Below are 15489 nucleotides of genomic sequence, written 5' to 3'. Positions count from 1 at the left end.
ACCCTGAAAAACCACGTGCCGTGTGAGACTGGCCTCCACGACCCACAGCCAATGACACTGGAATGCAATATTTGAATTGGTAAGAATTGAACGTAAAATCAGACACTTCATGTGTGCAGGCAGGGGTAAATCTGAATGAAAACAACTATCGCGGATGTGAGGTGCTTGATGGACAGGTGGAGGTTCGAAATGGGACTATGAGGAACATCTGGCCAGCAGCAGAAACTCCATTTTAACTAGTTGTATATTTTCTTTTCTTTGACTGTTCATGGAAGGTCAGCAAAACTTAGTTGATGTGTAATCCCCTTGATCATTGTTACAAGGGGTGAATCTTGTAACACCTGCTTCCTCAGAACTGCCTGCTCGTCCATCTGTCTTCATAACCTCTGGAAAGCTGGCCACAACACCATCAATTACATGATCTGAATCACTGACATAGAACATAAATGAATCGGTCCCAACAACAGACTCCTGAGGAACACCATTAGTCACTGGCAGCCAACAAGCAAAGGCTCCTTTTATTCCCAATCTTTGCCTCCTACCATCAGCCAATGCTCTATCTATGCTCCAATCTTTCCTGTAATACAATGGGGTCTCATCTTGCCAAGCAGCCTCATGTGAGGCACCTTGTCAAAGGCCTTCTGAAAATGCAAGTACTCAGCATCCACCGGTTCCCTGTGATTGTGCAGGTTTTCACTGGGTGCTCCGGTTTCCTCCCACATTGCAAAAATGTGCCTGTTGGTTGGATCATTGGAAATTGTAAATTGTCCCATGATTAGGGTCGGATTAAGTTGCATGCCATCTTGGACAATGTCTCCCATCCACTACATAATGTACTGGGTGGGCACAGGAGTACATTCAGCCAGAGACTCATTCCACCGAGATGCAACACAGAGCGTCATAGGAAGTCATTCCTGCCTGTGGCCATCAAACTTTACAACTCCTCCCCTGGAGGGTCAGACACCCTGAGCCAATAGGCTGGTCCTGGACTTATTTCCTGGCACAATTTAGATATTACTATTTAACTATTTATGGTTCTATTACTATTTATTATTTATGGTGCAACTGTAATGAAAACCAATTTTCCCCGGGATCAATAAAGTATGACTATGACTATGACTATTAAATTGGGGGTTCGCTGGGTGGCTCAGCTAGAGGAGCCTGAAGGGGCTACACAACTCTGAGTGTTCATAAATAAAATTTAAACATCTCTATTCTGGAGACTTCCTGTCTTGTGTTCACATCTCCATCGCCTTCCTCTGTAATCCCTCCACCTTCCTGTTCTCCCACAGCCCAGTCTCCTCTCCTATACTTCTTCACAAGTTTACCTTAAATACACCCAATGACGAGGCTGCCACAGCCCACTGTGGGAACGGATTCCATAAATTCACCACACACTTGGTAAAGAAAATCCTCTACATGTCCATTGCAAAGGAATGTCCCTGTATACTGAGGCTGTCTCCTCTGGTCACAGGCTGCCACACTGCAAACATCCTCTCTACATCCACTTTAGGCCTTCTACTATTCAGTAGGATTCAATTAGCACCTTCCAAATTCCAGTTAATTCAACTGATCCCATAAAGTGCAGTTTTACTTTCAAGGAGTCTGCAACTTAATGTCATCGTCATGTTTTTGTTTGCACCTTTTTTTACGTTCCCTGCACATCGATTGTTTCTCCATTATTGTCTCTTTGTGTGCAGTTTTTAAATAAATTTTGTTGTGTTTTTTCCTTCTAAACAGCTGCAGGAAATTGAATCTCTGTGCAGCATGTGGTCATGTATGTGTGTTTTGACAATAAATTTACCTCGGACTGTCAAGTTCGGATTGCAGGTTTGGTTTATTGCAATAAGGGTGTGGATGGTGTTGAAGATTTCACAAGAGCTGATATAATCAGCCGGATTTGCTGTATCCAGTCCAAGGGTGGAATAACATTCCGATGAACATCGAACACTGAACAATACAGTCCAGAAACATGTCAGTAATTTATAATTTAATGACCCACTAAACTAATACCATTTGCCAATATAATGTCCCCACTTGTCCATTCCCTGATGTATCTATTTAAGAGCCTCTTAATCTCCTCTGTTGTATTTGGCTCAAGTATCACACCTGGAAAGGCATTTCATTCACCCACTATGATGTGTCAACAAAAACTTGCCCCCACTCATCTCCTTTCAACTTAACCACTCCCAGCGTAAGTGCACGTCACGTAGTCGGTGATACTTTAATCCTGGGAAAACAGAACCAACTGCCTATTCTATCTATGACTCTGCAATCTTACAAACATTTGTGAAATCTCCCTTCAACCTCTGAAACTCCAGAGCATAGACAGCACAATTTTGCCCAATCCCTGTTTATAATCCATGTTGGGCCTCAATTAATGTTACACCTGCCCATTGACCTACTCACATACCAACATTCAAAGTCCCAAACTGTCCCCCCACGGGAGGTGACACTTCACCTGTGAGTTCTTCGGCGTCACCGACTATCTCCAGTCTCCTCTGCAGTGTCCAGACCTGACGCTTATTGGGGAACTGATTTGTTGAGTCATTTTGCTCTATCCAGCACCACAGATGATGCCGGGATTTTGGGAATGAAGGGGTTAACATATGATTAGCATTTCGGCAGCTTTGGGGATGGGTTCACTGGAATTTAGAAGTATGCCGGGGTAGGGGGGGATCTCATTGAAACATAATGATTGTTGAAAGATTAAATGAGGGGGATGTGGGAGTATATTTCCTATGGTGCAGATATCCAGAACTAGAGGACACAGCCTCAGAATTGAGGGGAGTCCATTTAGAATAGCGTTAAGGAGGAAGGTTTTACCCCGAGAGTAGTGAATCTGTGGAATGCTCCGTGGAATGTCGTGGAGTCTAAGTCCATGGTTAGATTTAAAGCAAAAAACAATAGTTTCCTGACTGGTCAGGCCATCAAAGGATATCACAAGAGGGCAGATGTATGGGGTGAGTGAGATCCGGGATCAGCCATAATGGAATAGTGGAGCAGACTTATGGGCTGAATGGCCTAATACTGCTCCTATGTCTTATGGTCTTAAGGACAGGATCTCCTGTTGGCTACCCATTGTAATTCCACTCTCCATTCCCATTCCAACATACCTGTCCATGGCTTCCTCAACAGCCAGGATGAGAATACGCCCTGGTTGGAGGAGTAACATCATACTCCAGCTGCCTGGCCTCCAACCTGACAGCACGAACACCGATTTACCCAAATCCAGGAATTTCTGCCCCCCCCCCAACTCTTCTCACATTCTCCATTCTGGCTCCCCTCTCTTTTCCTTACATCTCCATCACCTTCCTCTGGTACCCCTCCTCCTTACCATTCTCCCATGATACACACTCCTCTCCTATCAGATTCCTTCTTCAGCTGTTTACCTCCCTATCACCCCAGCTTCTTACCTCATTTCCCTTCCTCCACCCACTCGCCTCTCCCCTCACCTATTACCTGCCCGATTGTACTCCTTTCCTTCCCACACCATTCTCATGTTTGCTTCTCCCCTTCATTTCCATTCCACAAGGAATGTCTCGACCACAACCGTCATCTCCTTAGATGCTGCCTAATCTGCTGGGATCCCCCAGCATTTTGTGTGCATTATGCCATTATAAAAATAACCAAGAGCAATGATCCGGCGCAGATCCCTGTGGAACACCACGTGTCTCTGATCTCCAGGCAGAATACTCTCTATCTGTAACAACACTCTGACTTCTATGGACAAGCCAATCCTGTATCCTCACAGCCCTGTCTCCCTGCATCCCATACCTCCGGACAAACCAGATCCCTGTGGAACACCACGTGTCTCTGACCTCCAGGCAGAATACCCTCGATCTGTAACAACACTCTGACTTCTATGGACAAGCCAATCCTGTATCCTCACAGCCCTGTCTCCCTGCATCCCATACCTCCTGACAAACCAGATCCCTGTGGAACACCACGTGTCTCTGACCTCCAGGCAGAATACCCTCTATCTGTAACAACACTCTGACTTCTATGGACGAGCCAATCCTGTATCCTCACAGCCCTGTCTCCCTGCATCCCATACCTCCTGACAAACCAGATCCCTGTGGAACACCACGTGTCTCTGACCTCCAGGCAGAATACCCTCTATCTGTAACAACACTCTGACTTCTATGGACAAGCCAATCCTGTATCCTCACAGCCTTGTCTCCCTGCATCCCATACCTCCTGACAAACCAGATCCCTGTGGAACACCACGTGTCTCTGACCTCCAGGCAGAATACCCTCTATCTGTAACAACACTCTGACTTCTATGGACGAGCCAATCCTGTATCCTCACAGCCCTGTCTCCCTGCATCCCATGCCTCCTGACTCTCTGAATGTTTACCATGAGGAACCTTATCAAGTGCCTTGCTACTATCCATATACACCCCATCCACTGCTCTGACTTCATCAAAACACGTTGTCACATCCTCAAAGAATTCAATCCCGATCTTTACAAAGCTGTTACTGATACTTGAAGACCTTGGTTGTAGGGAAAGATTGAATGGGTTAATTTCAGGTTGAATAATGAGAGGAGATTTGATAGACGCATATTGTTTATGAGGTGTATAGAAACATAGAAAATAGGTGCAGGAGTAGGCCATTCGGCCCTTCGAGCCTGCACCACCATTTATTATGATCATGGCTGATCATCCAACTCAGAACCCCGCCCCAGCCTTCCCTCCATACCCGCTGATCCCCATAGTCACAAGGACCATATCTAACTCCCTCTTAAATATAGCCAATGAACTGGCCTCAACTGTTTCCTGTGGCAGAGAATTCCACAGATTCACCACTCTCTGTGTGAAGAAGTTTTTCCTAATCTCGGTCCTAAAAGGCTTCCCCTTTATCCTCAAACTGTGACCCCTTGTTCTGCACTTCCCCAACATCGGGAACAATCTTCCTGCATCTAGCCTGTCCAATCCCTTTAAGATTTGATACGTTTCAATCAGATCCCCCCTCAATCTTCTAAATTCCAACGAGTACAAGCCTAGTTCATCCAGTCTTTCTTCATATGAAAGTCCTGCCATCCCAGGAATCAATCTGGTGAACCTTCTTTGTACTCCCTCTAGACCAAGGATGTCTTTCCTCAGATTAGGGGACCAAAACTGCACACAATACTCCAGGTGTGGTCTCACCAAGGCCTTGTACAACTGCAGTAGTACCTCCCTGCTCCTGTACTCGAATCCTCTCGCTATAAATGCCAGCGTACCATTCGCCTTTTTCACCGCCTGCTGTACCTGCATGCCCACTTTCAATGACTGGTGTACAATGACACCCAGGTCTCGTTGCACCTCCCATTTTCCCAATCGGCCACCTTTCAGATAATAATCTGTTTTCCTATTTTTGCCACCAAAGTGGATAACTTCACAGTTATCCACATTAAATTGCATCTGCCATGAATTTGCCCACTCACCCAACCTATCCAAGTCACTCTGCATCCTCCTCACAGCTAACACTGCCACCCAGCTTCGTGTCATCCGCAAACTTGGAGATGCTGCATTTAATTCCCTCATCCAAGTCATTAATATATATTGTAAACAACTGGGGTCCCAGCACTGAGCCTTGCGGTACCCCACTAGTCAACGCCTGCCATTCTGAAAAGGTCCCGTTTATTCCCACTCTTTGCTTCCTGTCTGCTAACCAATTCTCCATCCACATCAATACCTTACCCCCAATACCGTGTGCTTTAAGTTTGCACACTAATCTCCTGTGTGGGACCTTGTCAAAAGCCTTTTGAAAATCCAAATATACCACATCCACTGGTTCTCCCCTATCCACTCTACTAGTTACATCCTCAAAAAATTCTATGAGATTCGTTAGACATGATTTTCCTTTCACGAATCCATGCTGACTTTGTCCGATGATTTCACCGCTTTCCAAATGTGCTGTTATCTCATCTTTGATAACTGACTCCAGCAGTTTCCCCACCACCAACGTTAGGCTAATTGGTCTATAATTCCCCGGTTTCTCTCTCCCTCCTTTTTTAAAAAGTGGGGTTACATTAGCCACCCTCCAATCCTCAGGAACTAGTCCAGAATCTAACGAGTTTTGAAAAATTATCCAATTGTATAGATAGGGTGACTAAAATTTTCCACTGAGCTTGGATAAGACTACAAGTAGAGATGATAGGTTAAGGGTGAAAGGTGAAATATTTAAGGGAATATCTTCACTGAGAGTATTTTGGGTGTGTGGAATGAGCTGCCAGCAGAAGTTCAATTTCAACATTGATGAGAGCTTTGGATGGCTACATGTGTTTGAGGGGTATGGTCTAGCACAGGTCAGTAGGACGAGGCAGAGTAATAGTTCAGCAATGTCTAGATGGTTCGAATGGCCTGTTCTGTGTTGTAGTGCTCAGATAAAAGATGCTATTATGAAGGGAAACCACAGGCCAAGCGTAGAAGTAGGGACAAGGATTGCAGCAGTGACAGCACCTAAGTTTCAGGAACTTCACCAATGATATTACAGTGTGCACCAGTTGTTGTCATAGAGAATTGTTTTTTTCTGTTAGACCTCTGCATAACCATTTTATTCAATCATCAGGATAAGTCTGTTACTTCATGAGAGATTTCTGCTATCAAAATGGAGCTTTACTGGTAATTTTGTCAACAGAGAATTTAAAAACTGCACTGACTTCATACTCGGGCAGATCAGATTTCACGGTTCTCCTGGTGTGCTATGGTCTGCATGAGGGACCCTTCCCATTCCCACAGTACTTCACAGACTCCCTGCTTTCCACCAACACCATTCCTTACAGTGTCAGCAATTCCAGTTCCCCGTGTCTGTGTCTCAGGTAAAGTTGGTTAGGTAATTGATTTCCAAAGTCAATTAGATCACAAGACCATAAGACACAGGATCAGAATTAGGCCATTTGATGCAGCACTTCTACTCGGCCATTCTATCATGGCTCATTTATTGTCACTCCCAATGACATTCTCCTGCCTGCTCCCCACTGAAAAGCTTCAGCATCTTGATATTAACGAAGAGGACAGGATGGAGCTTTTGGAAAGCATCAAGTTGGATAAGTCACCAGGACCGGGCGAGATGTATCCTGGGCTACTGCGGGAAGCGGGGCAGAAGATTGCTGATCCTCTGGCGATGATCTTTGCAATTCTGGAGGATTGCAGATGTCGTTCCCTTATTCAAGAGAGGGAGTATTGATAGTCCAGGAATTTAGAGACCAATGAGTCCTACTTTGGTGGTTAGTAACTTGATGGAGAAGATCCTGACAGACAGGATTTATGAACAGTTAGAGAGGCATAATATGATTATGATAATAGGGACAGTCAGCATGGCTTTGTCAAAGGCAGGTCGTGCCTTATGGGCCTAATTGATTTTTTTGAGGATGTGACTAAATATATTGATGAAGGGAGAGGCGTAGATGTAGTGTATATGGATTTGAGCAAGGGATTTGACAAGGTACCCCATGCAAGGCTTATTGAGAAGGTAAGGAGGTAAGGTGACCAGTGGTTTGCCTCAGGGATATGTTCTAGGACTTCTTCTCTTGATTAGTTTTATAAATGACCTGGATGAGGAAGTGGAGGAATGGGTTAGTAAATTTGCAGATGACACAAAGTTTCGAGGTGTTGTGGTTAGCGTGGAGGCTGTCAGATGTTACAGCGGGACATTGATAGGATGCAAATTTGGGCTGAGAAGTGGCAGATGGAGTTCAACCCAGATAAGTGTGAGGTGGTTCATTTTGGTAGGTCAAATATGATGGCAGAATATAGCATTAATGGTAAGACTCTTGGCAGTGTGGAGGATCAGAGGGACCTTGGGTTCTGAGTTCATAGGACGCTCAAAGCAGTTGCACAGGTTGACTTTGTGGTTAAGAAGGCGTTTGGTGTATTGGCCTTCATCAACCATGGGATTTAGTTTAAGAGCGGAGAGGTAGTGTTGCAGCTATATAGGACACTGATCCACCCCAGTTAGAATACTGTACTCAATTCTGTTCGCCTCAGTACAGGAAGGACGTGGAAACCATAGAAAGGGTGCAGAGGAGATTTACAAGGATCTTACCTGGATTGGGGAGCATGCCTCATGAGAATACGTCAAGTGAACTCAGCCATTCCCCCTTGGAGCGAGGGAGGATGAGAGGTGACCTGACAGTGGTGTACAAGATAATGAGAGGCATTGATCGTCTGAATAGTCAGAGGTTTTTTCACAGGGCTGAGATGGATAGCACGAGAGAGCATAGTTTTAAGGTGCTTGGCAGTAGGTACAGAGGAGATGTCAGGGATAAGTATACTTTACGCAGAGTTTGGTGAGTGCGTTGAATGGGCTGGTGAAGGTGGTGGAGGCAGAAACAATAGGGTCTTTCAAGGGACTCCCAGATAGGCACATGGAGCTTATAAAAATAGAGGGCTATGAGTAAAGCCCAGGTAATCTCTAAGGTAAGGAGATGTTCGGCACAGCTTTGTGGGCCGAAGGGCCTGTATTATTCGCAGGTTTTCTATGTTTCTATAATCCTTCACACACTGACCAATCAAGAAACTGTCAGCCTCACAAATCTCCTGTCCACTTGTATTTCTAAATGGTGTCCTTAAAGCGTTTATGGTTTGGAAATACTCCAATCCCCAGACCTGCCAGAGGATCGGCCCAAAACGTCGACAGTAGTTTTTTCTTGCATACACACTGCCTGGTCTGATGAGTTCCTCCAGCACTTTGTGTGTGTTCTTTGATTTCCATCATCTGCAGATTTTCTCTTGTTTGTGAATTGTTTTTCTTGATTTTGTTTGTAAAGAATGAATCTCTGTTGGAGCGCATTCGATGTTAATAGACTGTTCACTTTCTTACACAGGGGGTTCTGAACCACCATCAGTACTAAACTTCAGCCTCACTAACATCCTGTCCAATTGTGTTTCGAAGCCCAAATCCCTTACAGGATGTTTTCCTGAATGGGAGTACGGTTTAGAAATACCCTCACCGAATCCCCAGTCCTGCTGAAGGATCGACCCGAAACTTCGACTGTACTTATTTTCCCACAGATGCTGCGTGGTCTGCTGTTACTCCAGCATTCTGTGTGCGTTGCCTGGACTTGCAGCATCTGCGGATTCTCTCTCGTTTCCCTTTACAGTACCTCGATCAGACTAAGTAAACACTACAGGCTGGTATCCTAAGTAAGGACTTGCAGCCGAAGCAGACGAACAGATTTTGGAAGACAATGCCGAGGTTGCCAGGGATCAGGCAGAACACTTCGGGAGGGGGAGACACACGAGCCAAACTTTAAACAGAGCCCGCCAGCAGATTCCCTTGAGAAAGCCACAGGCCAGGGCGGAGTTGTGGAGGATCTCCCAGTCCATAAGTAATGCCCCCCATACTTAACACAAACGTAACTTTAAACTTTAAAATGGGTTTCACGAGGAGGAAGATCCCAATAAAGGCAAGTGCAGGACCTGGATAATGACGACGTGGGCCAAAACAAAGTGGCAGGGTGAAGTGATACGGAATCTCCAGTACGAGATCGACAAACACTGGAGGGATATTTCCCCATTGTCCACACAATCATATCTTTACGATGAAGCTGGAAGGGTGTTTACGAATGCGTCTGGTGTGTTGCTCTTTATTAGTCTGGACATTTATCTGAAGAGCCAGGAGATCATATTGTTGCTCTCTAAAAGTCTAGTTGGACGGGACTGAGAATTTTGTCAGTTCTGGTCTCCTCCTGATAGGAAAGACACGGATGTTTTTACAGAGGGTGCATAGGAAATTTACCAGGGCATTGTTTGGTTTTAGCTGTATGCTGGTGTAGGGCTGAATCACAGCAAACTGGAACTTGAACTTGAAGCGGTCATGGAAAGGCTGCTGGAATGCAACAGGCCTCACCGTAGACGGGCCAGTTCTACATTAACCCCCGTTCTCCCACGGCAGATTCCAACACTCCTGAATGTGAAGGCATTGGAGGATTCTGTACCATGGGGCCGTGTCCATATAATCATGCCCTGGACAAAGTCTTCCATGATAATGATCTCGATTGTTGTTCCCTGTGAGACTGGCCATGCTCAGGGTGGAGGACTGATCGTCAGTAGAAATGCAAACATCGGGATATTGAAGCCACGCGCCATGCTTAAATGGCGAAAACACAAAGTGAAAAAGGAAATAAAAATAGATGTGGAAGTTTTAAGGGGTGGGTGCGTGCAGAGGAAATTTGCAGGAGTAGTGTGTCTCTTAGCTGCATGCTGGTGTACGGCTGAATCACTCAAATTGGAACTTGAACTTGAGACGGTCGGGGAAAGGCTGCTGGAGTGTCAATGTTCCTCACTGTAGACGAGCCAGTTCTACATTCACCCTCCTTATCCCTCGACAGATCCCAGCATGTACGAATTTGTGCCTCACGGTAGACGGGCACCTCCACATTAACCCTCCTTCTCCCTCAGCAGATTCCTACACTTCTGAATGTGAAGACATTGGAGAATTCTGTCCGTATAGTGATCTGTGGACAAAATCTTCTGTGATAATGAGCTGGATTGTTGTTCCCTGTGAGACTGGCCACACTCAGGGTGGAGGACTGATCATCAGCAGACATCCCACCATCGTGATGTAGGAGCTACAGGACATGGTTAAATGATGAAAATACAATGTAAAAGGCAAATGAAAATAGTCGAATCGCTGCTACATCTTGGTTACTGATTCAGATCCGCTTTGCCTTGGGCAAATCACCGTGAGAGGGCAGAACTGCGGGACCCACTGTTAGAGAGCTGCTACAGACGTGAACATAGAATCATAGAAACCAAACAGGCCATTAAGCCCATCCATCTGGTGCCAAACTACCATTCTACCTTGACCCATTGACCACCGTAACTCTCCAAACCCCTCCCCTCCATGTACCTATGCAGATTACTCTGAAATGTTGAAATCGAAGCCACATCAACCATTTGCTCTGGCAGGTCGTTCCACACTCTCACCACCTGAGTGAAGGCTCCCCATCTCACCTTCCCTTTCAGCAGTTCAATGGAGAAAGAATGGCTGAAATCGCTTCTCATGTTTATGCAAGATCGACAAGCCCAATTTATTGGACACAGGACACACTGTTGTTAATTAGCCACAAAGTTAACTTAAAACCACACATGTTAGAATATGATGATTATGATTGTGTTTATGAAGACACGTGGTCCTCTTTAATTGTCATTTAGTAATGCATGCATTAAAAAATGATTCAATATTTCTTCCGGTGCCATGCCGATCACAATCCAACTCTGAGTCATCCGAAAACTTTGAATATGATGCACCAAACCATATAGTGACAATCATATTACAAAATACACAGAAATATCTATCTGCATCCAGTATACAGACAATATATACACATCTACTCATCCCCATCACCAGAGACATCGAGTATTCCACTGTGTATGATCGGAAAGGCTCCAGAAAGTCAACCTGAGCATATCAACCCGGTGAAAATACCGGGGAAGACAATGGAGTGCGTATATTCAGCTGATCGACAACAGAACGACAAGACAATGTCTGTGTTTGTGAGGAGTGGTGTTTACCGAACGCTTTCCGTCACAAGTGGAATGGCTGAATTCTGCTCCTGTATCTTATGGTCTCCTCTGGTCATAGATCCCTCAAGGCAGCTGTGCAAGTTGATGGACCGAAAGACCATGAGACACAGGAGCAGAATTAGTCCATTAGGCCCATCGAGCCTGCTCTGCCATCCCTTCATTACTGATTTGTTCTCCTGTCGCAACTTTTTTCAATTTCTGATCCTTTGGGCTCTGTCAGGAGTGAAAAATAACAAGTTTCCTTAATTTCAAGATTTCAGTTTTTCTCAGTGTAAAAACAAACGTACAGACTTTAATCAAACTGAAGAAAGAGCTGAGAAACAATGGCAAGAGAGGAATTAATGCTCCAAAGTCTAAGGCAAATAAATTAGAGATAGCACTTCTGAAAAAATCTATCAATTTTATAAGATAAAGGAAATTATTTCGACAGTGATTGATTCATTAAGAAGCTAAAAAAATGTTCTCCTGATTCCAGATGTGTACAGTTATCGACTTTAACTGATGTTTCGATCAGAAACTCTGCCATCTTCAATGCAGATGATGCCTGGGCATGTCTAGTCCAGTGGTGTATATATCCCCGTAAACCATCCGGATTAGACAGTGCAGAACCTACTCTGTCCCTGGCAGTAAGGGGGCTACAAAGAGAAGAGTCATCAGGACTATCACAGAGGCTGCAGAATGAGCCTCCAAATGGCTGTGGATCAAGAAGTGTGAGGTGTGACCAATGTGCCCGGGACACAAACTCGGGTCTGATCAACCCTCGCTGGGTGGCCTGGGTAAGGGTGTCTAATATTGAAAAACCAAAAACACCCAATGACTCCAGTTTACATCACCGCCAATATGTCCCTGTCCATCCTTGGATTTCTATCAGCAGCAAGTCACTCAACTGTTGGATTGACTGAAAAATATTGACGGTGGATTTGGCCATCACAATCAACAGTACAAAGTATTCTGAAAGGAAAAGAATGCATAGTTAATATTAGGCTTACCATTATACCAAACTACTATGCAATTAAATGACTTTTACATTACCAGCTTTAAACTCAATTGCCAGGAAGGTTATCCCTTTAAATTCGCCTTTCTGAAATATGGATCTATTGAGCTAAATAGAACAAATTTCAGAAACAGAGCAGAACTGCCATAATATGGTACATTTAGCACAACTAACTGGATGTGACTCCTGTAGTAAATATATCCAGTAACCTGGTGCAGCTCCCTGAATTGTGACTCACACAGAGTCTCAGCTTGTCCAAATGTGCAGAACATTCCTTGTGAGTGTTGTCCTCATTGGCTTCTGCTCGTAACTTATCCCTGCTGCCTCCACTTTTAAAATTCTTGTCCTGACCCATGAAATTCATTCTACTTTCTCATTTTATTTTGCCTGTACAAGTTATTCAGACTTGGGACCACTTTATACCTTCTAGTTCACTAACCACAGACTGAATTTGCGATATAGTTTTCCTGCCCCTCTTGTAGATCAAGCCCTCTTCATTCAGAATCAGAATCAATTTAAAATCACCAGCATATGCTGTTTAATCACTGTTTTTGTAGCAAAAGTATATTGCAATACGTAATAATATGAACAGTAAACTAGGAGTATTGTGGGGAAGGCGGACGAGTTAAGGGCGTGGATTGACACGTGGAATCATGACGTTATAGCCATTCGTGAAACTTGGCTACAGGAGGGGCAGGACTGGCAGCTTAATATTCAAGGGTTCCGATGTTTCATATGTGATAGAGGCGGAGGAATGAAAGGTGGGGGGCGGGAGGTAGCATTGCTTGTCAGGGAAAATGTTACAGCAGTGCTCAGGCAGGACAGATTAGAGGGCTTGTCTACTGAGTCCTTATGGGTGGAGCTGAGAAACAGGAAAGGTATGGCCACAATAGTGGGGTTGTATTATAGACCACTCAATAGTCAGCAAGAATTGGAGGAGCAAATCTGCAGAGAGATAGCAGGCAACTGCAGGAAACATGAAGTTGTGGTGGTAGGGGATTTTAATTTTCCACATATTGATTGGGACTCCCGTACTGTTAGGGGTGTAGATGGGTTCGAGTTTGTAAAATGTGTTCAGGAAAGTTTTCTATATCAATATATAGAGGTACCAACTAGAGGGGATGCAGTATTAGATCTCCTATTAGGAAACGAGTTAGGACAAGTGACGGACGTGTGTGTAGGGGAGCACTTTGGTTCCAGTGATCATAACATCATTAGTTACAACTTGATCATGGACAAGGATAGATCTGGTCCTAGGATTGAGTTTCTAAACTAAAAGAAGGCCAAATTTGAAGAAATAAGAAAGGATCAAAAAAGCGTGGATTGGGACAGGTTGTTCTCTGGTAAGGATGCGATCGGTAAGTGGGAAACCTTCAAAGGAGAAATTTTGAGAGTGCAGAGCTTGTATGTTCCTGTCAGGAGTAAAGGCAAAGTGAATAGGAATAAGGAACCTTGGTTCTCAAGGGATATTGGAACTCTGATAAAGAAGAAGAGGGAGTTATATGACATGTATAGGAAGCAGGGAGTAAATAAGGTGCTTGAGGAGTATAGGAAGTGCAAGAAAATACTTAAAAAGGAAATCAGGAGGGCTAAAAGAAGACATGAGGTTGCCTTGGCAGTTAAAGTGAAGGATAATCCAAAGAGTTTTTACAGGTATATTAAGAGTAAAATGATTGGAAGGGATAAAATTAAGCTTCTTGAAGATCAGCGTGGTCGGCTATGTGCGGAACCAAAAGAAATGAGGGAGATCTTAAATGGGTTTTTCGCATCTGTATTTACCAATGAAACTGTCATGAAGACTATGGAATTAAGGGAAACAAGTAGTGAGATCATGGAAACTGTACAGATTGAAAAGGAGAAGGTGCTTGCTATCTTGAGGCAAATTAAAGTGGATAAATCCCCAGGACCTGACAGAGTATTCCCTCGGATCTTGAATGAGACTAGTTTAGAAATTGCAGGGGACCTGGCAGATATATTCAAAATGTCGGTGTCTACGGGTGAGGTGCCGGAGGATTGGAGAGTGGCTCATGTTGTTCTGTTGTTTAAAAAAGGATCAAAAAGTAATCCGGGAAATTATAGGCCGGTAGGTTTGACGTCGGTAGTGGATGAGTTATTGGAGGGAGTATTAAGAGACAGAATATACAAGCATTTCGATAGACAGGGTCTTATTAGGGAGAGTCAACATGGCTTTGTGCGTGGTAGGTCATGTTTGACCAATCTATTGGAATTTCTCGAGGAGATTACAAGAAAAGTGGATGAATTGAAGGCAGTGGATGTTGTCTACATGGACTTCAGTAAGGCCTTTGACAAGGTCCCGAATGGGAGGTTAGTTAGGAAGATTCAGTCGCTAGGTATACATGGAGAGGTGGTAAATGGGATTAGACATTGCCTCAGTGGAAGAAGCCAAAGAGTGGTAGTAGAGGATTGCTTCTCAGAGTGGAGGCCTGTGACTAGTGGTGTGCCACAGGGATCAGTGCTGGGTCCATTGTTATTTGTCATCTATATCAATGATCTGGATGATAATGTGGTAAATTGGATCAGCAAATTTGCTGATGATACAAAGATTGGAGGTCTAATGGATAGTGAGGAAGGTTTTCAAAGCTTGCAGAGGGATTTTGACCAGCTGGAAAAATGGGCTAAAAAATGGCAGATGGAGTTTAATACAGACAGGTGTGAGGTATTGCACTTTGGAAGGACAAACCAAGGTAGAACATACAGGGTTAACGGTAAGGTACTGAGGAGTGCAGTAGAAGAGAGGGATCTGGGAATACAGATACAAAATTCCCTAAAAGTAGCATCACAGGTAGATAGGGTCGTAAAGAGAGCTTTTTGTATATTCGTCTTTATTAATCAAAGTATTGAGTATAAGAGCTGGAATGTTATGAAGAGGTTGTATAAGGCATTGGTGAGGGCGAATCTGGAGTATCGTGTTCAGTTTTGGTCACCAAATTACAGGAAGGATATTAATAAGATTGA

At 44.3% G+C, this 15489-nt stretch overlaps 1 protein-coding gene across 1 annotated transcript in view; it reads right to left on the bottom strand.

The window, feature by feature from the left end:
• Positions 1-15489, bottom strand: part of LOC134340933 (zinc-binding protein A33-like) — a 103493-nt gene that overhangs the window by 67008 nt on the left and 20996 nt on the right. The gene's annotated exons all lie outside the window — the stretch shown is intronic.

The sequence above is a fragment of the Mobula hypostoma genome, chromosome X2 (assembly GCF_963921235.1).
Source record: "Mobula hypostoma chromosome X2, sMobHyp1.1, whole genome shotgun sequence".
Taxonomy (NCBI): Eukaryota; Metazoa; Chordata; class Chondrichthyes; order Myliobatiformes; family Myliobatidae; genus Mobula; species Mobula hypostoma.
The sequence above is the reverse complement of the archived record's forward strand: the minus strand, read 5'-3'. Positions and strand labels throughout refer to the sequence as shown.